This window comes from Chaetura pelagica, unplaced genomic scaffold (assembly GCF_000747805.2).
Source record: "Chaetura pelagica isolate M959 unplaced genomic scaffold, ChaPel_1.0 scaffold17, whole genome shotgun sequence".
NCBI classification, from domain to species: domain Eukaryota; kingdom Metazoa; phylum Chordata; class Aves; order Apodiformes; family Apodidae; genus Chaetura; species Chaetura pelagica.
Genome location: NW_009970726.1, coordinates 7,597,390 through 7,620,569, shown reverse-complemented (window position 1 = coordinate 7,620,569; position 23,180 = coordinate 7,597,390). Strand labels below are relative to the sequence as shown.

Sequence of the window (23,180 nt, the reverse complement as noted above, 5' to 3'; positions counted from 1 at the left end):
TTCAGCCCCCAACCTGTACTGGGACATGGTGTTGTTCTTCCCCAAATGTAAAACTCTGCACTTCCCCTTGTTGAATTTCATCATGTTTCTCCCCGCCCAACTCTCCAGCCTATCTAAGTCTCTCTGAATGGCAGCACAGCCTTCTGGTGTGTCAGCCACTCCTCCCAGCTTAGTGTCATCAGCAAACTTGCTGAGGGTACATTCTATACCCTCATCCAGGTCGTTGATGAAGATGTTGAACAACACCGGTCCCAGTACCGACCCCTGTGGGACTCCACTAGTCACACACCTCCAACCAGATTCTGCCCCATTGACTACAACTCTCTGACTCCTTCCTTTCAACCAGTTCCTAATCCACCTCACTTCCTGATCACCAAACCCATACCTGATCAACTTTTCTACAAGGATGCTGTGGGAGACGGTGTCAAATGCTTTACTGAAATCAAGATAAACCACATCTACCGCTCTACCATCATCTATCCACCTAGTAATTTCCTCATAGAAGGCTATGAGGTTAGTCAAACATGATTTACCCTTGATAAAACCATGTTGACTGCTCTTGATGACCCCCATGTCCTTGATGTGCCTGGAGATAGTGCCAAGAACAAGTTGTTCCATCACCTTTCCAGGGATGGAGGTGAGGCTGACCGGTCTATAGTTACCCGGGTCCTCCTTCTTGCCCTTCTTGTAGACTGGAGTGACATTTGCTATCCTCCAGTCCTCAGGCACCTCACCTGTTGCCCATGACTTACTGAAGATGATGGAGAGTGGCCTAGCAATGACCTCCGCCAGCTCCCTCAGCACCCTTGGGTGCATTCCATCCGGACCCATTGATTTATGGATGTCCAGATTACTCAACTGATCCCTAACCCAATCTCATACAGGAGTTTCAAGAGTATCTTGGGTTATGATAATTACCCCCACAAAAGTTAAAAGGAGCATTTATCTTTGTGTTTCACAAGTTTAACTATTAGAAAATAAGATCTAGTGTGGGGGAACCAATTACTTGCTGCTCTGTGAAGTCATACCACCTTCCTCAGGAGCATCAGTTGCACACAGTTGATACTGATAATGTTTTGGAATTACAGACTAAGATCCAATATAGCAATTCCTGTGTTTTTATGTACCTAGGAAAATATCAACAGAACCAAATAAGACACAAGGAAACCTCCAAAAATCTCTGAATACATTCTATCAATCAGGTATTTGATTGTGTGTAATGCAGATTATAGTCTGAAGTAAATAATAATCTCTCCGGATTTCATGGAGTTTTATCTTGCCAAGCATTCAAATATGGGAGGCAGGAAGAATAAAAGTGATAATTAACCAGGTTGAGATGAATTCCACTACCACTGTCAGGCTGGGTCTACCTTTAATGCAACAAATCATTCTGATATAAAAGCACTAGAAAGCAGATTTTAGTCAGCAGTTTAGCTCAAATTAATTTATGGTATAGAAAGCTAGTTTTCTCTTCTGGAAGGTTGAAACTCAAGTTCTGTCTTGAACTCCTGTCTGAAGTTGTTTCACCTATGTAAGAATACTTTTGACCCATAAGAAAAGATAAATGTTCTTTTACACAGTAAGCAAATCAGAAAGTATTGAAGGTATAAATGAGTGATGATGCTTGAGGGAAAACACACTTTGCCTTTGTAAGACAAGAACATATTACATCAATATAGAGTCATAAATCAGTATTTAGAAATAATTAAGCAGTTACACAACTAGCTGATAATGCTGCAAATTAGACAAATATGTAGATTAAAAACTCACTGCTATATACACCTAAAAATTAACTGCATAATATAAAGCAGAACACAAAACAGCAAGTCAGATGACTTCTGCCTTAGCAAAATTGACCCAAGAGACAAATAAAACCAATAGAACCCCCACATATATAAACTCTTAAAAGACAAATTATCACAATTTCAGGTATCTTTTTTCTTCGTTTGGAATATTTCTCTACTTATTTTCAGACATCTAAGCATAGGAAGTTTGTGGGGTTTTTGTAGTATTGAATGCTTTCCTTTCCTTTTGCGATTTTTCAATATTATTTCTTTTAACTCTAATGAACAATGAATGGGAAATCTGCTGGCAGCTTGCTTGCTACCATGACTGAGAATTAACTTGAATCTTGTTTATCTTAGTGTTGGGTTTTTTTTGTTTGTTTGTTTGTTTGTTTTTTTTCCCTGTGGATACAAAATGAATTACATGTAGATCCCAATTATATGGGAAATTCCAGCTTCTGGGGTGCTGGTTGGTTCGTAGAAATTTGTGGGAGAAAAAAGGCACCATTACAAATTAACCAGTCTCTGATTGTCAGTTTATGTGGTTTTAAATCCTAGTTTTGCCTATGGAAAAAATGCATTAAATCCATTGTAAGGACTGTTGATTTTTTATTGTTTCTTTGTAACTTGTATCCTTGAATCTCCTCTTTGCAACTTACCTGTGTATTGCTTGCACTTTATAATAATATCTAGAGAATGAATGAGCTGATGAAGATGGATGCACATTGATGAAATAATCCTAGAATCTGCTGGAATCGCTTAGGGCACATTATAATTAAATACCTAAAAATATGCAAAATGTTTCCATTACAGTGACAATCTGAATGAGAAGAAGGTGGAGAATCCAGGGTTCTGTGCAAGTATTGTGATCATCTAACGTTGTGAAAAGATAAACCAGTTAATACAGCTCTATTTTTCCTTGGTAGTGACATCATAGAATTAAGCATCTTGCCTCTTTAAACATCTATTTACATAGTGATATTTTATAAATTGACATAAAAGCTCGTTTAGTATCTGTAATCTACTGCAGGATGAGAAAGACAACCATTATCATTTTAATGATTTTGGGGTTTGGCTTTAATGTTAATTCTGGCAACCTGATATTATAAAAACATAACATGTTTCATCACAGTTCTGATACTTAAGTTGACACTGGTAAAGGCTACCCATTTAGAAAAATGCTGAGCCTTCTTAAAACTGTATTTTATTTGGCAATAATAGCTTTAAAAAGAAGTCATATTGGCTGCAGATAGTCAAAAGTCTTAAATAAATCTGTGATAAAGGCCCACTGATTTGGATGAATTGACCACAAATATGAAGTTGGCCCAGAGTGCATCAGAACAGTCACTTCTCTCTTATTGCCAAGTGAATTTTAGTCCAAAAGAAATAAAATATTCGCCTTTTAAGGTCTAGTCTGGAAATGTCCATAGAGTTAGAGAAGTACCAGAGTGTCTCTCCTTGTCAATATTCCCCTTCTCCTGCCCTATGAGAAACCTGACATATGTCAAGAAGAACTGTCCAATTACCACTAGCTAAAGGAAAAATATGTCCTGTTCTCAGTGCTATAAAGAGTCTTTTCTTCAGTTTTTCTTTCAGAGCTGGAATGGTGAAAGTAACGATGAAGGTGTGTGGAATGAATCTCTGTGCAATCCATTTTGTAATCTGTTTTTGTATGTGCCAGTTGACTGAGAGCATGTTTTCTCAGTCTGGGTAGGTGAGTCAACTAATGTATTTCATTTGGCATCCTTCTCACCCTCACCTCTGAATGAACACAAAAGGGACTGATTCCTATCCCAGTCATTACATAAGGATCACTGCACTCTTACCTAAACAACCCTTACCTTGCTAAGCACTGTAAGAAAGTTGTAAGGAAAGGACATAGTAAGGACTTCCAGCATGACTAAATGCTCATGTAGTGTATGTCTTCATAACCTTCATAATATTCAGACCATATGTGACCAAATTTGATAAATAGCAATCCATAACTCAATAATAACAAATCTTCTCAATGTCTGTAGGCTTTTTTTTAAAATTATTTTTATTTTTTTAAAGGAAAACATGAAAATCTACTTCCTGTTTTGTGCCGCTAATTGTAATACAATACTGGTGCTTCCCTTGTGTGTTTTATCTTCTCCAAACGCATAAAGGTAGCTTTAAAGGCAGTGAAACAGTGGGCAAAAGCTGGTTTTGGTCAGCCTGAGAGAACAGCACACCTGCCAGGTTTCAGTGAAAGCTACAAGTGGAGAAACAGGTTTGTTGTTTGAGAAAAGCTTCTACATGTATCTGAAAGACATGGAAAACCAAAAATTATTTAATGCTGTAGAAAGTCAGATTTCCTGTCTTTGATGTTGTCCCCTTCAAGAGAAAATATTAATGAAAAAAAGAGAAAACAATGCCCTGTAGTTCTTCTGAAGCTGAAAGAGGAAGTTGCATTTTTTAGTAAAATGCCAGCCAGGTATTTTTTCCCCACTTCTGAGCTTTGGTTGTCATCCAAAATATAACAAACCAAGTAAACATAAAAGTGGACATACATTACTATTTTTGTTTCTCATTTCATAAAGAACTCTGAATTATATTGGTGAGAGAGAAGGATGCTAATTGAGCTGAATCATCTATGGTAAAATATAAAAATATATTTTTATATAAAAATCTACAAACATGCTTTGTTGTTCAAATGTTGCATCTAAACGGCTCTTGAAGCTTTAGAAAAAAAAATTGTATAAATGCTCTTCAGCATGAACAAAGTTGCTGTAACTGTAAAGTTTGATCCTGCTTCTTTTGAATGACTGGGAAACATTACCTGAATTTCAATGGGAACAGAACCACACACTGAATTGCATGAACTGTGAGGCACTTTCCTCAGACTGTAATAATTGCATTAGTGCCATCCAGGGAAATCTTCAGCATTTGGCTTGATAGTGAGATTGTAAAAGAACAAAGCTAGGTCTCAAAGGAAGTGCACGTATTTTTAATACTAGAAAACATATTTTAGGATTTCAAAAGCTCAGGTGTTTGTTTGTTTGCTTGGTTTTTTCCAAATGAGAGGGATCATAGTACCTGCAAAAATTAATGTCCTGCTCAGAGTGCCAGAGGTTATTTTGAGAACCTGTCTTTCCTCCCAGGACCTGTCTTTCACCTGGACCTTCACGGCAAGAGATGCCAAGTTGCTAATATCCTACAGAAAAGCTAGATGGAAACTGTGTCCAAACTGAAAACCAGGGAATGCTCAAACATGAAAATATGAATCAGTCTTTCAGCATACACCAAGGAAAGACCATCTCAGTCACCATTTTCTGGATCTCCTGCTTGATAAACTAATTCACCTGTGATTGGAAAAAGTGTAAAGTGCTTAAAGTAGTCAGCACAGTGCTGCCATCAACCTAAAAACAACAAAATAAGAAATTAATCAATTATTGTTAACATTGTTTTTTGAAACAATAAAAGTAAGCAGTGGTCTTATACCTCATTTCAAAGTGCAAGGAAAGTTTCCATGAGGGGGGAACATGAAAGGAGTTGAAACCAAACAAATATTTTCCAAGATAACAATATGCATTATATTTTATTTGAAGTATAGCATATATATTTGATGCTTTTTTCACTTTCAGTAACAAAAATAAATGAGTGTAAAGTACTACCTGAGTGCTCAATGCCTCATGAAGGAAAAATGAAAAGGGATTGTCTAAGATTTACATAAGCGTGCCTATAGTAAAATAAAATAAAAAGTAATACCATAATTTAAGGCTTCTTTTATGCTACCTTCTAAGCGTTCTTAACTTTTCATATTACAGCAGCTGCAAAAGGGACTTGGAGAAGAATTCCCTGAATGGGTTTACAGCAGCCTGGCTTCTGATGCACAACGCAGGTATTCAGTGATACTCAGAGTTTCCTATAGATGTGTCTGCACTGTTGTCAGGTGTCATTTAAATCTTAGTATCTTAGGTATTGAGAGGAACAAAAGTGGCAAGTGGACTTCAGAATAAACTACAAAAAGCGCTCTTCAGAGTCTAGGTATATTTTTGGCAGCTAAAGCACATGCTGTTTACATGTCTTAATTATAGTATAGCCATACCTTGAGGTAAAAATACATTGCATTCACAGTCTGGAATCTACACCAAAATGAGGCATAATCTCCTGTCTTTTCTATACTGAAAGGGTGATTTACAAGAGCAAGCTGAGAGGTTTATCTCACCTAATTTTAAATGTCTGAACTGGTCCCCTTAGACTCCCCATACATCCTAGGCATCTCCAGAGGTGTGTCCTTTCACATACCTGCACTGCGATGAACTGAATCACACTGCAGATATTTTTTCCCCCCGTCAACCAAGAAGAAAACTCTGGCAGTCTTGCTTCAGCACTGGCTGAAAAAGTTAAGGCAAATTTACCTCATGCACTGCAGCATAGAACTTTAATAATAGGAGTGTTCTGTAGCAGTTGAACAACTGGAAATTAGTTTGGCTTTGGACTCAGTAAGGGTCAGGAATCTTTATAGAAGAGTTCAAATTATATTGTCACAAAAATGTGTCTGTTTAGTTACACATTTCATTTATTATGATGTGTATATAACTGGAATTCAATTCCTTTAGCTACAGCAATTGCTTCCTCTGCTGGAGGTTAATTATCCTATAATCATAGTGCAAATTATCCAAGTGAGATGGTGACATGTTTTACTTTATCAACTTCCTGACAAAGTCTCTGGGATGTAATCAACTTAACACAATGTCAGTGCAGTCTAACGGATTACATCACTGATAGATCTGGCTCCTAACTGAAACCTAAGAAAAAAAGAGGTTTTGTGAATACACTGTGACCAAGTCTGATCAGATCAGTAGATGTCAAAAATAAAAGAAGTGTATAAAAACACCTTAATGAGTCACCAAGTAGGGTGATAACAAGCAAGTGATTGTAAATACTGGCTTTCACTTCCCAAAGCTGATGAGTTTCAAGTTCAAAAGCCATATATGAAGAGCTGGAAGTGTTCTAGGAAACATGCAAAGAGATACAGATCAGTTTGAGGACTTGTATGTGCTTCAGACATAAGGAAAGTCTGCATACCCAAAAACTTATTCCTTTTCCCAGGTATAGAAAACTATCTAGTAAAAAGAGATTTATTTCACTTGCAAATCTTGCCTTTCCTTTAAAAGTTTTCTATACACTATAAGCTGTTAGCTATTGTAGTCCTTCAGGGAAGTTACTCACCTCACCTAACATTATCCAGCAGAGAATTAGATATCGATTCTAAACTGGTGTTTTTTTCCTAAACAAAGCCTTGCAAAGTGGGAAAAAAATGAATAATATTATTACTTTTTTATTTTTTGAGAGCAAATTCCTGGCTCACTCTGGTAGAGCACTACATCGTCACACTGATTTACAGAGATCAGTCTATTACGTTGCTTGCACAAAAACACAGAGCAATCAGAAAGACAAGTTTGGAACACTCCTCACCTTCTATTTTTTACTTTATATCCAGTCTCGTATACCCAACTGTATTTATTAAATTATTAGGCCACTAGTTTTACCAAGTTATCATCATGTTCTTGTCTACAATAGATACAAGATATATAAAAATGTACATTTATAGAGTTAAAGCTACTGTAGAGGCAGTAGTAAGTAGTAAAGAGATGCACACAATAACAGTGTCATGAAGGAAAGTAAGAAAAGATTCCCATCTTATTTCATTACAAAACCCCTCCAGCTGGTTTTCTTGGAAGAAGCAGAAGAAGAGCTATGTGGAGGATGTAGCTTAAAATGACAATCTTGAAAATGTAAATCTGCTTGCAAAAAAATGCATTAACTTTACAAAATAAAAACTGGGTTCTGCAAAGTGATTCATTGTTGTAATGATTTCCTGCTTTAATGCACTTCCTCTCTTTTCTGCCCTGCAAGCTGCTTCAATCCCTGTTAAGGATTTTGCTTTTACAATGAAGCTTTTATAACTTTCTGGATCTTCGTCATGTTGGCATATAGGTCATTCTCTTAATATAAGGACAAGAAGAATGAGGAGAGCTGTTGTCCTGTGGGATAAGGAGAATTTCAAACCTGAGCTGGCCAAGTATTGCTCTGAAACACAGAGGGAGTTGCTTTTTCCCTTAGGAGCTAAATGCTGGCAAGTAGCAAGTGTGGAGGAAACCTAAACATGTTTCAAAGCTATCTGTTCCAGCACATGTCACTAAGAGGAAATGGTGTTTATAGGATGGCCAAATCAGAGACAAGCAGGTATTTTTAAATCAAAAAATTATGGAAAAGCTTTTCCTAGTTACCAAAGTAGTGTTTCACAACTGAAACATTTTTTAGCTCCCAAATAGGACTTTACTTTGGATCCAGCTCTGGAAATAAACTCCTGTTTTCCACTACTTTTCAAAGTTACGGTAATGTATGCTCTTTATAGGAAAATGTATGGAGATCTGGAAACAAGTTGAGTGCCATTGTTAAGGAAATAGTAAAGACTTAAAAGAAACAGAAGCATATTCATCTCCCTAAAACATATATTTCTAAAGAAGGCTACAACAAGAATTTTTTTATGGTTCAAAGATTTAAATGTCTTACAGACTGATTTATTATTATTTATATTACTATTGTTATTATGTTTTAGTATTATTATTGACAGTTTTCTGGTAATTAAGCTGAAAAAGATCCCAAACATTTGGAGTATAGAAGAATGAAGAAAATTATGGATTCCCAGGGGAATATCATGTCTGTGTAAGCTCTTTGAGCCACCTCTCTGCTGTGTGGTTGTGTAGCACCAAGCACACTGAAGTCTCTGTACATGGCAGTTACTCTGCTGTTGCTGTGATACCCATTAACAGTTGCAAACAAAAGATGGACCGTTATGTTAGGTCACAGATTAGTTACCACATGTTTTTAATAAGGAAAAATCATAGGCTACATTGATATTTGCTGTTGTTCAATCTACTCTCTTTAGCAACCACACATTCTGTATTAATTGTTCTTGATTTTCAGTTAACAGACAGGTTTTGAAGTCAGAGAGGGAGCAAGGTACATAAGGAGAAAGGAAGGAAACAGCAAAAAGCTTCCAGTACAAACTAATTCTTTCCCTTCCAGCCCAGGGGTGAAGGATGCAACCCCAGAAGTACAGCCAGATGTTTAGAGGTCTGCAACAGAAACATCCAGCTAATGATGCAAGAACAGCATGAACAGATGGTGCTATTGCACTCTCATATTCTCCATTTCTCCACCGTCCAGCACCTGCTATCTAATCCTCTTTCATTATTCAGATTCCTAGTAACAAATTATTACATTCTCACCTTTCATTTGTTTTCATTTCACATCAAGGCCATCTATGCTCACAGTCTGGGTTTATACTGCTAAACTTGGTGTCATTTTACAGCTCCTGTTTTCTACAGCTGTGAGTGAGAGGAGAGGCAGGCCTTCAGCTTCATTAAAAATATATATCCCAATGTGTCAAAATTCTCTGTCCTCTAAAATCCATATCAAGGAAACAGATACCACTAACTGGGAGAAGGGAAACAGCAAAATGCCAAAAGCACACTAGGCAAGGACAATAAATTTACGGTCTCATTTCTGCTCTCTGTAGTCTCATAGACTCAGCATTTTAACCAGAAATGCCAAAGACCCTGAAGATGCTTTGAAGAAGACAAATTCAGCTCCTTATTTTTAAATTTTCTTAACATGGCTATAGTCCTGACAAGCATCTGTGTCTCATCAAGAATTTGTCTTCATACAAAGGTCCTTAACAAGCCTCTAATTGTGGGTTATGACTGTCCAAATTTTTAAGATTGTGAATATCAGCAGTTTGTAAAAGTATCACAGCATCTTAATTTTAGAAAGGTCATAGGAACCTGTGACAATCAAGTGTTCTCTGCAGGCTTCTAATCCAAACCTCTATTATTCCTTGCACTCTATTCCTCTTCCCTACTCCTTTTCCAAGTACCCCATACAAATAAAAGGACCATAGTTCCAGTGCAATGGAGCTACCCCTTGGATGGGAGAAATCCTTTCTAGGCCAGCAGCACTATGGTACACAACCATTTCCAGCAGACAAAAACTGGTCTTGGATGCGAGTCAGTGGAAACACACACATTCAGTGGTAGAATCTGGCCCCAGAATGAGAAGGAAAGAGTAACTAGAGCAGCTGAATCTGCCAAAGGGATTTAGGTTGGCAGAATGTGTTTAATCTAATTTAACATGTGGTTAGGACACAAGAAGCTAATAGCTCATTGCCTTAAAAAGCTGGTTCTTATACAAATGTGCATGGTATTGGCTTCATATCTTATCTGTCAACTCCAAAATAAGTCCCAGTTTCCATAATGCTGTTATGTGTAAACACTCACTTTTTTGACTTTCTTGCAAATCATGACATGAATGAAACCACCAGCATGATGCTGCTCCTTGAAGATTCCCCACCTACCGGCCTGGCTTTCAGACCCAGGCTTTGGTGTGGAAGTGTTGGTACACAATGAGTAAGACGGAAGAGCAGCCTTGGAGGAACAGAGAGGTGCTCTGAGTCTGCCAAGGCCCTGGGAAGAGAATGCACAACACAGCAAACCTAAACATCAGGATTACACAGTGTCAGAAAAGGACTGGAAATGCAGTTATTAGCAACATTGCAGTGTCTGTATCAACAACTTTGAGAATTTAACATACACTATCAAAATCCTGTTAAATGAAATAAAGAAATATTTTCCTTTTTATATAGTAATTGGGCCATATATTAACTGTTATTTATATTATTTTACTTCTGTCATCAAAGCAGTCTTTATAATCCTCATTCATTTTAAGCCTCTGCCATGCCAATGCATTTACTAATGTCTGCTTACATCTGTGTGTAGTCCCACTGATGTCAAAGAGACAGGTTAAAAATAGTAATTATGGAAAAGGTTAGCTAGGGTCTTCTGAGAATGTGTAATGTTTGGCTTTTGAAATATTTGTAATTGGTCATAACTTTTAATAAGAAGGCTAGACTTTCTGAATTGAACATACTTTTCCTAGTGCTTTAATATATATGTCTTCATTCTCCTTTGAAGACTTTTAATTTGGTGAATAAATATGAAATTATTGCAGTCATCTTAGACTTTAGGCTTTTAAGGACTATAGAGTGATTTCTTAAAAAAAATATTAAAATTAATTTTGGAAAGCACATTTCTTGCCTGCAAATTTTAAGTCTCTCAGTAGGAGTCTGTATTTTTAGTAGAAGATGGTCTCTGACAATATTCAAATCTAAGGGATGCACTTAGACTAAGCTGCTAAGGCTGACCTTTAGAGGCATCTCGTCCACCTGAATCCCATGAAGGTGATGTAAGGCCTAAATCCCATGAAGGCCCAGAATTAGAGACCTGACTCTTTTCAGGGTGCTGTGCTCAAGCTTTTCCACTTTTCTCTGTACCACATACCAGCACCTCTGCTTAGTACATCACCTTTGTGGATCCCAATTAGAAGTGTTTAACTGTGCCCATATATACAAGACAGAATTTAGATAACTAGCTCAGACTTTGATTTACACAAAGTATCAGGGTGCCTATGGCCTATTTATAACCTATAAATATATATAACAGAAAGTAAAATTTAGCTGCTCCATTTTTAATTTGGAAGATGCAGTTTATATGTCTTATTTTCAAGTTGGCATATATGAGGAAACATTTAGGTAATTTAACTTTAGGGCTGCTGAAAAGTTCCCCAGATTAAGCTCAAAAAATTTTATGGCAAATAAAACTTATTTCTCAATTTAAAAGAGAGATCTGTGTAAATATTTTAAGAATTATCACAGTGTAATGTTAATTCTAAAGATGTACACCCTTAACTTCATAGATAAATTACTAGATCCACAACCACAAATGTTGTAAGTTTAAAATCCACCTTTTGTTCTTAAGATACAATATTTCAAGACCAAATCTATTTATAAGTCAATTCTAAATCTCACGTTTCCTTACCAAACATATCCTGACCACATTGTTCCTTGCTAAAGCTTTGCCTTGAAATGTGCTTTTTAAAAAGCAAACAAAGAATATGAACTTGTTCAAACTCTGGGAATATTTCAGCCTACACCTCAGCAAAAAATCCTTTATCTGAAACCAATGAACTTCTCAGGACCATTGAGAATTGACCAGAGGGACCAATTAGCTGTTGCACAGTCTTGCTGATTCTGTGTCAATAATTTATAAATTTAGAGAGCAGAGAGGTTTTTGCTACTGGTTTAAAATTAAAGTGCCAGTTCTCAGACAGTCTGTGCCACTTGACTGAATTCAGTGGACTGACACAGATCTAAACCTGCTGAAGATCTAACAAAAATACATATGTCATAGTTTTTGTTATATTACTTTCCTCCAAAGCAAAAAATAGTTCACCATTGAAAAAGCATTAATTAGATATCCATACTCCTTATGAAATGAAATAGCTAGTTTGCTTTTCCTTTCTTTCTAGGCAGTATGGGAAGGTTGCAGCTAACTGCCATTGGAAAGAACACAGAGCAGTTTTACACCAAAGGCAGGCACCTAAAGAATGTTTTCTGCCTCACAACAGCAGCAACCAACATCTTAAGGTATTTTTTGTCCCCTTCAGGTTTTACCCAGCAATTTATCTGATTGCCTGAGAAATACACTTATTTTGGATGCCATAGGCTGCTTTTGTATTGGCTGAATATCATTTACTTGGGAATGTTTTTTATTGGTTACCCATAGAATATATTGAAGAACTAGACATGGTAGGTGACAGGTGTCACAAGTAACAGAGCCTTCATGGTCCCACTGAGGTCAGTTATTTCCAAGCCCTGCAGAATTAAGAGTTAATTCACTTCCTGGTCAAAATTGAGGCAGATTACAGGACATCCTGAGATGCAAAAGGCTGCCATTGCTTAGCTGGGTTGGGTTTAGGTAAGTGAGGGTATCTAAAACAAATATTTTTTTAGATTATGCTGCACAGAATATTTTTTTTTTGTCTCCAGAGCTGGCCGAAGCAGCACACACTGCTGCTCTTTCCAGCCACTGTTGACATCTCCAAACTTTTTGTTGTTGTTGTTTTTTGGTTTTGCCAGAGTATGTGTAAAAGCACATCAGTCTTTCCTGCTAATAACTTGAAAACAAATTTAAGTGTATTCATGTATTCCAAACATTAATTTTGCCTTTAGAAAATTACTTTATTTTCCCACTGTTGAAGTTTCTCTACAGGGGCAAATATGAGACAGGTTCACACTTATGTCTGTGGAGAGACAAAAAAGGAACCAGTGCTTGTTGTGAACTAGAAGTCTCATCTAAGAATTAAGGTAAACAAGTCACCAGACTAGCTGTTGTTAGTGTTACAAAGGTGTGGTATCTTAAAAAGACACCATAGGCAACAGATTTCAGAAGGCCAAAGGATGAGTATGACCAGCTTTGGGTATGCAGTTAATGGTGTCCAGCATAGTGTAATTGTTTTCTGATAGACCTTCCATTTAATATCTCCCAAGAAACCTTGGGTTTCTTTAAATATGTGACCCAGGAGAAACTAATTCAGTTTGAAGACACAGTAATCCTTTCCTGAAGCTACTGTATCTGGATATCTCTGGCAAGCTCTGTCTAGTTTATTATGCTCAACCCTAGGATGAGACCTGACTAAACTCATTTTCATGAGGTGTAAAAATAATGTATTTAGCTCAGTGCACCACCAAAATCCTGGCATTGCTGACTCCACAAAGATTCTATTCATATTTCACAGTTAGAAGATAAATTTGCTTTAAAAAAAAAAGAGTATTTGATTTTATTAGAGAGCTTGATGGGTTTAAGTCTATGTCTTTTTCCATCAAAATCAAAAGTTAACTTGGAAATATATAAGACAATGTAAATTAAACTTAGTGAATACCATTTTATGATCCATCCTGATGCATATAATTGCATAGGTAGAAAATACATCTGTGGTAAAGAAATGGAAAATTGGAACATTATGGAGTTTCCACCAGGCTCCCCTGTTAGTCAATCTAAACTAATCTTTAGTGAATTCCTGAGAAAGCATGAAGACATTTCTCATTTTAAAAGTGCTGAGTAAGTGAAAATGGAGCCAGAACAGACACTGCCACTTTGCTTTAAGGATTTAGGTAAGTTATTCAATTTGATTTGTGCAAAGACAAAACTAAACAGTGATGGCAGTTGATTCTCCCTGGAGTATCTGGTAATCTATATTAAGTAAATTTAATATAGAATGTAAAACAAAAGCCTTTGAATGAAAAGTTGCTCCATACTGGTGGTCAAACTGAATTATCTGGACTAATTTGTAACACATAATGCTCTAGTTAAACTATGCCTAAGTTTACTCTCCTGCAACAGCAATATAGTGTTTCCATTCATGATGTGATTTTAAGTTAACCAGCCAAAAACCTTCAGCTAGTCACCTGTGACAGCATGGAGTCCAGCGGGGTCTAATTGACCTGGTTATTTACCCAGACTTTTGGACAGATATTTCAGGCTGCTTAATGCCATGCTACTGATTTCTTTTAATCCTGCTTTCTCCAAGCTATACTGCTGAGTATCCTAGGTAGCTATTACTGAAATATAAGATGAATAAGGGCTTTGAGAGGGCACAAACTGCAGCAGATGGAAAAGAGGACAAAGAAGAAAGATATCCCCTACTCCTCAGGTCACTCCAGCCCCTCTCTGGCAGAACAGTGGGACACTGGGGTGATACCACAATGACCTGGCCCGTGCAGGCAGGGCAAGCCTTTCTGGTATGAAAAATCTGGAAAGAGTCGGACATCACATAAGTATTGTAACCCTAATGGGTAACTAGTTCTACCATACAGGAAGGATAACCAGAGGCTTTAAACACTGTGGTCAGCAAAACAATCTATACTTAGTTAGAGTGCCAAGAGCTTTATGTTTCTAACCCTGTTTCCCCATGAAAATCTCTCATGGATTCACAGGGCTCTACAGTGAATGTATGTCTGTACCACAAAATTGTTGGAGAGAGGACTGTATCAGCATATTTGTCCAAAAACATGAGACCTATAATTTTACACCAAATTGACTCTAATTGCCAGCAAAAGCATAACTTGTGCTGAGGCACTCTCTAAGGGCTTGCCTTTGCTGCACAGAAAGTCAGACCCTCCCACTGTCCACAAAGTAAAGCCCTCTGACCTAGGGCTTTAAATATGGCCTAATTTATCTGCTTAGGGTTACCTGCTGAGAAAACCATCGAGAACTAATGATCTGTCCTTTCCTCTTCCCAACACTGAAAGGTAGGCTGGGAAGCACGGGGCCAGATTCCAGCTAGCACTAGGTAGATTGAAGGAAGTAGAGGGAAGTGTCTACAAAGCGACAGGGAGAGATTAAGGTAACTGAGAGAGCTGACAAAATACAAGATGCTGGTAGAAGTTGCTGAGGGGAAACTGTTTTGAGGTACCAAAAGGTATATTAGAAGTTTTAAAATAACTTTTCCAACTGCAGGAAGGAAAAACAGTACACTGCTCAGACCATTTGAAATGCTGGATTCAAGTAGCTGCTCTACCACAGATTTTCCTGAGGCAGTCAGTTGGTTTTTCTATGCCTCAGAGACACAAAATGTAGCTACATTGCCTTTTTCGCCCCATCTGCAAAATTGGGAATGACAGTTCTTTACTACTTCATAGAATACACTAAAGAGTATGAATTGTTCTAACATTATGGTAATAGCAGCTGTAGAAGCACGTAAGCCAACATGCTTTTCTACTTATTAATAAACGTTTTCTTTTAAGGAAGCTGTTTGGGGTTTGTTTGTTTGTTTGTTTGCTTGTTTGTTTTTACTAATAATGACTCTCCAAAAAGAAGAGATCTCAATGTCCATTAATACCTGCAGAGTACAAGTGTTTGTCATCAACAGTTTGTCCTAAAGCAATACTGTAAAAATATAAAATTCTATGTTAATATAAGGAAGTTATAGAAACTTCCTTTAAATATGACACAGACACATTAAGTTCAGAACCTGGAAGAAAAAAATTGTAGAAAACAGAATTTCCTGCCCGTAAGTTACCTGCCTTCTCAGTGGCAGCTACCAAGGATCACTGTCTTAAAGTTTTTCTAGAATTGCCAGGAATGCACAAAGTGAAACAATAATGATTTGACGATGAGATTATTTAGGCTTTTAGTTTTCCTATGTGAGCACAAAAAATATTAGTTCAAATTAATTGACTAGAGAATTAGTAAAGGGTCTAATGGTCAATGTTATATTTGCTTTGGCACACAAAGCAGTGATGTAATTGGGAAAATGTTATAAGAAAAGGTTAAGCACTAAACTAAAGATGACACAAGGAAACAGCAGAAGTCTGATTAAGTTGATTTCATTTTTCTAAAAAACCTCAACTGATTTCCAGTAAAATATTAAGTACTGTATATCTAAAAAGGCAGGAGACTTAACCCAAATCTTGTACACATGACCATTTGTAAAAGAAATTACCTTCCTGACTCTCCATTTCTCATTCTGCACGTCTTGACATTGAACTGGCAAGAAAACGTCTCCCTAGCAAGCCAGAGTCTGAAGATGAGATTGGCTACTGGGTCAGCCTATGCTCCATGCCCCGGAGGAGAAGCTCTGTGTTGCCAGGGGAATGTATTTCATAAGTTAGGACTCTTGTGTACACGTCCTTGGTTCTAGCTTCATAAACATATTTTTAAGTGCATAAGGTTTATTAGAAGGACTAATAAAAGCTGTTAGTAATAAAACAACAAGCAGTGTATGCTAGCTAGGAACACAGGGTTCTTCTCTTGGAGATACAGAAAGGTAAACTCCTGTAAGATGGTGGGACCCTGCCCTTTCTCCCAGAATTACCAAAACAAGACATTTCTCTACATGTACACTACAAGTGCATCCTGCTTATTTACCTTTCCCTTAGATTCTTCTACTTCCATCTTCACACACAGGCCAGAAATACAGGATCACACCTTTTTAATGGTGATTCTGATGGTTGTGACATGAACTTTTAGATCAGGATCTGTCTGTGGTACAGCACAAAACCAAACCTCAGAGCATGAAATCTGGCCCATATAGTATCAAATGTGTTGGAATTTGTCTAAATGTTTAAATAGAAAATATGCCTCCATCTAGTGTTAAGCAAGATAAGAGTCATATATACAAACATATACATATACATATACATATACATATACATATACATATACATATACATATACATATACATATACATATACATATACATATACATATACATATACATATATATACAGTCTGCATTTTTTTATTACCATAGAAAGGTAAAACAACGAAGTATTATGGAATATCCTAGTTAACTTGTAGCTTTACCATGCTAGAAAAAACTTTTTAACAATCTGTTTACTATTGATCACCAAGACATTGACCTTTAAAGGCTGAGTGTATATGAGATAAATTCAAAGGGGTTTTTAATACAAGAAATCAAATAAACTTGAATAAAGAAGAAAAATCATTATCATGACCATTTTTCTTTTCCACTTTCCCCTGTTTCCTTGACTGGACTACAGAGATCACCCCCTTAAGAGAAAGAAAAAGCATATGTCAACTTGGCTCACCTACAGAGCCTTCAGGCAAAATGCATCACTTTTTTGGGACTGTCAAGGACTAAATAAATCATAGATAAGTGGGTTAAAATGTCAGCACCCACTGGGACCAAAATAAATCTACCACATTTTTTCACCCAAGTGAAATCCTAACTGCAATACTACCAGCATTTCAGTCATTCATTCATTTGGGAAGATAGCATAAAAATCTTAATGATTATTTTTTAATTTATTTTTTTTAAGAGAAAAAAACCATAAAATTGTGGGCTTTTTTTTTCCCCTTCCATTGTAATAAGTCTGTGGAAGTCATCTTGTGTAAAAGGTCAAATAAACGCAATGTGAAAGATGGTGTTAAAAAGCTTTCAAGCTTTGTTTATTAATAGATACAACCTTTTCACCTCTGCTGCATCTGTCACCTCTAGGTTAAATATCATCTATCTTACTGGTCACTCAGCTTCTCATTATTAGTACGGGAAAATGCCACAAAAAAACACTGAACAGCCACAAATCCATTACATAAAAATGCAAGAGAAGAATTGCCTGAGCCCTCCTAATAAAACATAACCTAACATGGAGTAACTAAAGACACTAAAGGTAGCCTCTGGCTTTAAAAGCATTCACTAGAACATTGATCATTGCAGACAACATGTGGTGACCTCACACAAACACAATGTAAACTCCCAAACTCATTGATGGCATTCCTAGCACTCTGTACAAATTTATATTACCTCTCTGTAAACTGTTTGACATTAGCAGTGAAAGATGGGAACAGAAAAGGGCCTCCTCAATGTGATGAGCATACCACCAAATGCAGCTGGGTACAAGTAAATTAACTTGTAGTTTACTTTGATGTTCAAGGAAATCTCAGGCCAAGATGTATGTTATTAGAATTTTTGTAAGATTCTCAGAAGCATGTTTCTCCTTCTGGATATCCCAAAAATATGCTAGAGTATAAAAAGTCCCTGAGTCTTTTTTGAGGATATGAAGAAAATAAATGGGAAAACTGTACTGTTTTATTATGCATTTCTCAGGCAGAATGTTATCACTGCAGTAGTCAAATCATGCACTCAGAAAGACATGTGGATGTGTCTCTGTGGGTGTATATACATTTTCCTCCTTTTTCTCCTTTCTCTTCCTTCCTTTCTGCCTGCCTGCCTTCCTGATTCCCTGCTTGCCTTCCTGCCTCCCACCAAGAATGTATAAGTGCAAAACCCTTGGTATTTTTGCACTTACTTTCACTATGTGTTTTTCAAACACTGAACAATGGTTTATACTCCAAAATTACATAAATGAATTTTAAGGTAAATGCCAAAACATGAATACACAGAGCCAGAAGCTGAAAGGAGCATCAGAATTACATCAGTTTCAACATTGCTTGATATCTAACATAATGGACTCTCTTGCTTGGATTCTTGCAGATGGAAAGCTCAAGGACTGTTCTTTTTGAAGAAGGTACAGAAGTTTCATAGACTGTTTATGACCTTTTGGACATTGTGATCCTGCTGTGCATCAGTGGAAGGGAAGGGAAATAAGCAAACATTCAGTATAATTGAATATTCCTCTATACACTGCAGCCTGACATCGAAGTAGGTTATATAAAAAGGTTTTGGCAATTTAATACAAACTATTAAAAAGTTATTTGGGGATAGAACATTTTCTCAAAAGACTTGTCTAGACTTTGGTTTCAAGTCTAGCAGGATTCTGAGTCGTGGGATTGACAGCGATTAATTGCATCACCAAAACTGGTTGGCACTCTCATAGATATAGGGGGTGAGTTAGTTACTAGATATAGATATAGACAGTGGGGTATCCTGGGAGGTACTAGACTTTGATGCATCTGATGGCTTCTGAAGGCACAAGCTACTGACTTTACAGTGAACCATAGGTTGTATCCAGTTCTCTAGCTCTGCTTGGAGTAACACTTCTTTTGGCATCCCTCTCTGTCAGCCCAGCTCCTGGTGTCATGTCCACTCCAAGAAAAAAACTCTTAACACCTTATTTTCATCCTCTTTCAACTCTTGCCTTGCCTCCTTCGCTTGAAGCATAGAATCATAGAATCATGGAATGATTGAGATTAGAATGGCTCTTTGCAGGTCATCTGGTCCCACACCTCTGTTCAAGTAGTGACACCCAAGTTGACCAGGACCATGTCCACACAGCTTTGTAATGTCTCCAATGATAGAAACTTCACAGCCTCTCTGGGTAATCTGTCCTAGTGTACAGCTCCTGCCATTCTGCTGTCCCGCTCCCCACGTGAAAACTCTGGACTCCTCGACTCGTTAACCTTCATGAGGTTCATACTGACCCACATCTCCACCCTGTCAAGGTCCCGGGGGGATGGTAGCACCTCCCGCTGGTGAAGAAAGGTGTCAAAAAGCAGAACCTGCGTTGGCCGGGAATCGAACCCGGGTCAACTGCTTGGAAGGCAGCTATGCTTACCACTATACCACCAACGCTGCGGTGGTAACAAGCTTCCTATGGGATATTTCCTTGTCTTCAAGTGTCCGTCTGCTCCTAGTCTAATCAGAGAGTTTATTAATTGCCCACCAGAAGTACAAGGAAGAACTACTGAAGGAAAATTCAAGGTTTCTCCACAACTGCCAAGACTACATGAAAACTTTTTAATATTATTTTTTTTTATAACGATTAGAAAAAATATGGTATTCAGGTAACCCCTCCAGCCTGAGGGAATAAGCATCCCCATTTCACCATTGTTAGTAAAAAAAAAATATAAAAAAAATACTAGCATTTACATTGAACTATGATGAGCTTTTTGTTTCATGTTTGAACAGTTTGGTGGAAAAATTTATAATGAATGAATGATATGTGTTGTCCATTCCCTCAGCTACTAATCTTCCTAGTGTCATGCAAGATCACATGGAAAATCTAACTGAAAACAAACTTAACAGATTTACAAAAGTTTGATATTTGAAATAGGATTATCTGAAATACAAGTCCATAAATTTTAATCTCAAGCTTAATGTATATAATGTACATAATGTACATTATGTCATAATGTACATAGTGTACATTATGGCATAATGTCTGATGAAAAGTTTTCTGTTACAGTGGATAGAGCAAACAAATTACTTTAGAGGAACAAGTTCTCAAAACTCACATGCTATGAGGATATCCTATGAATAACAGAATCCTAGGGCATCTGTGATTTGTCTTCTGAAGTGTGGCCAGCAGGTGAGGGAGGTGATTCTCCCCCTCCAGTCTGCTCTTGTGGGATCCCACCTGGAGTACTGCATACAGCGCTGGAACCCCCAGCACAGGAAATACATGGAGCTGTTGGAGATGGTCCAGAGATAGGCCACGAAGATAATCAAAGGGCTGGAGCAGCTCAGCTACAAAGAGAGGCTGAGACAATTGGGGCTATTCAGCCTGGAGAAGAGAAGGCTCTGAAGAGACCTTACAGCAGCCTTCCTGAAGGGGCTACAGAAATGCTGGGGAGGGGTTTTTCACCAGAGAGGGCAGTGTTAGGACAAGGGGTGATGGTTTTAAACTGGAAGAGAGGAAAGTTAGGTTAGACATTAGAAATAAATTCTTTACTATGAAGGTAGTAAGGTGCTGGAATAGGTTGCCTAGGGAGGTTGTGAAAGCCTCCTCCCTGGAGGTGTTCAAGACTAGGCTGGATGGTCTAGGTGCAGGCTGGTCTAGTGTGAGGTGTCCCTGCTCATAGCAGGGAGATTGGAACCTGGTGATCTTTAAGGTCCCTTCCAATCTTAACCATTTGTGGGAAACTGTTCTTTTCTTCCCCACATAAGTCTAAACAAAATGCCTTTTCTATGATTTTTATGATTTCTCTATGATTTTTCTGTGATTTCCATGATCTAAAATTCTATGATTTTGTGATTCTATGAATGTCCCATTTGCAGATCTGATTCTTAATATACAGGAATGCACTGCTTTTCTCAGCAACCTTATGGATAAGAACTTTCTGTGCCAGGTCTCAGCTCCTTAATAAAGAGGTTCAGGTCTTTATTCTTCAGCTTACAACAGTGGATATCCAAAAAATTGTAAGACCTAGTATTAGTTAGGTCTCCATCAATCTCTGGATTCCTGACCCTTTCTGTCATCTTGAGTGAGGAATGAATAGGTCCCTGAGTCCTGTGCATACTCTGGCCGTTTTACCCAGAATCATCTTAAAGAAAGAGAAATATAATTCTTAGTAAGGAAAACATCCCCACTTCCTCCAAACAGGCTTCATTAAGTTAAAGTTTGTATGGTATAAAATGGTAGGCAACCTTAGGGAAAAGTCGATGGAGCACAGATACACCATAGTAAAAATATACAATCTTCTGCTATTTTATCCTCAAAATTTACTTAGAAAACTCCAGTAAAACCAGCCAAGATCCGATTTGGAAGGTTCTGCAAACAGGCTTTGAGTGCATGTTGTTAAGGGTACTTATAACTAAGACTTAACAGAACAAGCTAAGAGGGTTCTGCTGAACAATGTAGACACTGTTTTCCCTTTAAGTGATGTGTGCTGTGTTGCTTTGTGAACACACAGTTCATTTATGAGGTGGAGGCACAGCAAACCATTCCGTCTGGCCCCAGATTTTCTGTGCACTTCTTGTGAAACCCTTTTACATGAGCCTTGGCCCTGAGACACTAGGCTAACGATTTAAGAAGATGATGCCATGGGACACATCAAACTCACTAATCACAATCACTTCTAAAAAATACATACCTTGTTGCAATGATTTTCATGCTTTTCTTCTAATCTGTAGACACCATAAATATTTTCTAGCAAAACTGCAAAGGCATGGATATTAAATTTAAGCCTAGCAACAGTTGTTTCCAACATTACTGAAGAGTACGGTTTAACAATCATTACAAAAGGTTATTCTTTACATAGTTCCCTGAAGAAATATTCCATGGAACCTGAACGTCTGCCGACTACCATTGAAAATTGTTTCCATTTAGGAAATTTGAATAACTTTAGTAAATAAGCCTATCTGGAGGAAGTGGGGATGTTTTCTTACTAAGAATTATATTTCTCTTTCTTTAAGTTGTAGTCTTAACTTTGTGACCTCACAATCCCTTTTTTTAAGGTAATAAGGAGTAAAGTGGAAGATTTTAAAACTGTGTGGTAGAACTGGAAAGAGAGATTGAGACCCCTTTGAAAAGAGAAAAACAGCACTGGATGAGGCTTGCCTGCTCTGAGAAAGCTGGAAGCTGAACTGGTTGGGCAGAACAGTACAGAGGAGCAGGACAGTCTAAGGGGAGTTTTGTGAACCGCAGCCACTCGGGTCTCAGTTCATAAAGCTGCTTAAACACACACAAGAATTTAAGCACCCAAAGTTGCAGATAAACTCAGAGGGCTACATTCCCAAAGTCAAAGCAGTCTTACCCTGCTTAAGGAATTTTAAAAACACTTCTGAACATCTGTAGGCACCTGGAAATCCATAGGAATCTGACCCTCATGTTCCAGTCCCAAATGCAAAACCTCCTTAACTTCAGTAACTCTTTTATGTTCAGACAATACACACTCATTGCCAAATCAGGAGCTCTGCATGAAATTTGTCCTGATTATTTCCTGATTCCCCTCTCTCACACACATATGTACACAGATTCCAGTAGCACTTGATGAACCAGCAGATCAAATTAACCCTTAGCACATCTTGTCAGAACAACATGGCCATACAGTTGTAATCTTTTCCTAATCTGGTTTTAATTCACTGAGCAACAAATCTGTTGACTACAAGTCCACTGCATATAACAGAGAGGAAGTACTTTACTGTGGCATAATGAAAAGGATTTCTACCACACATGCAATGACACGCTCTCTGCTCTCTTATTAAAGTTTCCTTTGTTTGGGTTTACACCAAATTAGTTGCATATGTGACTGGTTTTGCTGCAATATCATCTTCAACTACTTAAGTGCATCATCACGCTAACCTCTCAATTAACCCTTGTTTCA

At 37.6% G+C, this 23,180-nt stretch overlaps 1 non-coding gene across 1 annotated transcript; it reads right to left on the bottom strand.

The window, feature by feature from the left end:
- Positions 1-19,635: 19,635 nt before the first annotated feature.
- Positions 19,636-19,707, bottom strand: TRNAG-UCC. Its single transcript has one exon. It is a non-coding gene; the product is annotated as a tRNA-Gly (tRNA).
- Between the last annotated feature and the right edge of the window lie 3,473 nt (positions 19,708-23,180).